The sequence below is a fragment of the Rhinopithecus bieti genome, unplaced genomic scaffold (assembly GCF_001698545.2).
Source record: "Rhinopithecus bieti isolate Rb0 unplaced genomic scaffold, ASM169854v2 scaffold_52099, whole genome shotgun sequence".
Taxonomy (NCBI): Eukaryota; Metazoa; Chordata; class Mammalia; order Primates; family Cercopithecidae; genus Rhinopithecus; species Rhinopithecus bieti.
The window spans coordinates 905727-908677 of record NW_016820939.1 but is presented as its reverse complement, the minus strand read 5'-3'; positions in this window follow the sequence as shown (position 1 = coordinate 908677).

Here is a 2951-nt window from a genome sequence, read left to right as displayed (position 1 = left end):
TTTTTTTTTTTTTTTTTTAATTTTATGACAATGTTTCACTCTGTCACCTAGGCTGGAGTGCGGTGGTGCAAACATGGCTCACTGTAGCCTTGAACTCCTGGGCTCAAGCAATCCTCCCACCTCAGCCTCCCAAGTAGCTGAGACCACAGGTGCACACCATTAGGCCCAGCTAATTTTTAAATTTTTTTGTAGAGACAGTGCCTCGCCTCGTTGCCCATTTGGTCTTCAACTCCTGGCCTCAAGCTATCTTCCTGCCTCAGCCTCACAAACTGCTGGGATTACAGGTATTGAGCCACTGTATCCAGCTTGCTTTCTCTCTGTATCTCTCTCTTTCTCTTTCTTTAAACTAGAATCACATTTAATGATTAATTAGGGAGTATTGACAGTGCTACAATATTGAATCTTCCTTGGTTTTGCTACTCTATCAGAGCAAGGAAGTTCCGGTTTGCTGAACTCAAAATTTGTACATATTGATGGATTGCATGTAAAATTTCGTCACATGTATATAATGTGATAGTATATAACAAACTATGTGTTTGTACTCTTTAACCTACTTGTCTTCATCCCCCCGCTCCTCTGCCTTCATCCTTCCCAGCCTCTATTATCTTTCCATTCTCTACCTCCATGTGATCAAATTTTTTAACTCCCACATATAAGTAAGAACATGTGATATTTGTCTTTTGTGCCTGGCTTATTTCACCCAGCGTAGTGACTTCCAGTTCCATCCATGTTGCTGCAAATGGCATGATTTCATTCTTTTTCTTATGGCTGGATAGTGTTCCATTGTGTATATATGCCATGTTTTCTTTATCCATTCATGTACTGGTGAACACTTAGGTTGATTCCATATCTTTGCTATTGTGAATAGTGCTGCAATAAACATGCAAGTGCAGATATCCCTCTGATGTATTGATTTCTTTTCCTTTGGATAGATACCTAGTAAGGAGATTGCTTGATCGAATGGTAATTATGATTTTACTTTTTTGAGAAATCTCCATGGTGACCGTACTAGTTTACATTCCCACCAACAATATATGAGTTTCTTTTTCTCTGCATCCTTGCCAATATCTGTTCTTTTTAATCTTAATAGCCATTCTGACTGGGGTAAGATACTGTTGTGGTTTTGATTTGTATTTCTCTGATGATTAGTGATGTAGAGCATTTTTTTCATATACCTGCTGGCAATTTGTGTGTCTTTCGAGAAATGTCTATTCAGATCATTTGCCCATTTTTAAAGTGGATTATTTGTGGGGTTTTTGTTTTGTTTTGTTTTTGTTTTTTTTTTTGTATTGTCCCGTAAGACCTGAGATTATTTGTTTTGTTTTGTTTTGCTGTTGAGTTGAATTCCTTGTATATTCTGGATATTCATCCCTTGTCAGACGGGGAGATTGTACATTATTTTCTCCCATTCTGTGTGTTGTCTCCCCATTCAATTGATGTTTCCTTTGCTGTGCAGAAGCCTTTTAGCTTGATGTAATTCCATTTGTCCGTTTTTGTTTTTGTTTCTGGTGCTTTGAGGCCCTACCCAAAAAGTCTTTGATCAAAACAGTGTCCTGAAGTATTTCCCCAGTGTTTTCTTTTAGTAGTTTCATAGTTTCAAGTTGTACATTTAAGTCTTTACTCCATTTTGATTTGCTTTTTGTATATGGTAAGAGATAGGGGTTTAGTTTCATTCTGCATATGGATATCCAGTTTTCCCAGCACTATTTATTGAAGAGACTGTCCTTTCCTTACTGAATGTTCTTGGCACTTTGTTGAAAATCAGTCAACTGTAAATATGTGTATTTATTTCTGGGTTCTTTTTGTGGTTCCATTGGTCTGAGTGTCTGTTACTATGCCAGTACCATGCTGTTGGGGTTTCTGTAGTTTTATAGTGTCTTTTGAAGTCAGATAGTATGGATACCTCCAGCATTACTCTTTTTGCTCAGGATTGCTTGGACTATTCAGGGCCTTCTATACTTTCATGTGTGTTTTAAGATTTTTTTTTTTCTATTTCTGTGAAGACTGACACTGGTATTTTGATAGGAATTGCACTGAATTTGTAGATTGCTTTTGGAATTATGGTCATTTTCACAATAGTAATTTTTCCAATTCATAAACATGGAATGTCTTTCCATTTATTTATGACCTCTTCAGTTTCTTTCATCCGTGTTTTATAGTTTTCCTATGGACATCTTTCACCTCCTCAGTTACATTTATTCCTATGTATTTTATTTTTATGGGGAGCTATTGTAAATAGGATTATTTTCTTGATTTCTTTTTCCACTAGTTCATTGTTGGTGTATAGAAATACTACTGATTTTTGTATATTAATTTTGTGTCCTGCAACTTTACTGAATTCATTTACCAAATCTAAGAGTTTTTTTTACAGAGTCGAGGCTTTTCTAGATGTAAGATTATATTCTCAGTGGAGAGCGACAATTTGGAAGCCTTTTATTTATTTCTCTTGCCTAATTGCTCTGGCTAGACTTCCTCTGTTTCTTTTGTTTCTATCTTTTTTATTTCTTTGGGCATTTCACGCATAGTTATCTTTATATCCTGTAGCCAATAATTCCAATATCTGAAGTCCCTTGAGGGTCTAAATCTGTTTATTGTCTCTGTTGAGCTTTTCCTTATGGTATGCCATTCTTCCCGTGTTTGGTGGGTTTTTTTTGTAAATATCTATTTAGTAGAACCTGTGAGAATCCAAAGGTTCTTTAACTGGGAATGTGCTCCTTCAGAGAGGTTTTGCATTTGTGTCTCTAGGCTAGGGAACAAAACTGATCTGGGACATTTTAGCTTTCTTCTTGGCTCCTCCTTTTGCTATGGATCTAGAACTTGGTCTCTCAATCCCAGTGCTGATAATGGCATTTATCCTCAGGGCAACTTTGGTTTTCCTGTTTAGTTACCACTCCTGCTCAGATTCCATCTCTTATATTGGCCTTTCAGTGTCCCTGCTTTCTTGAGAGCCC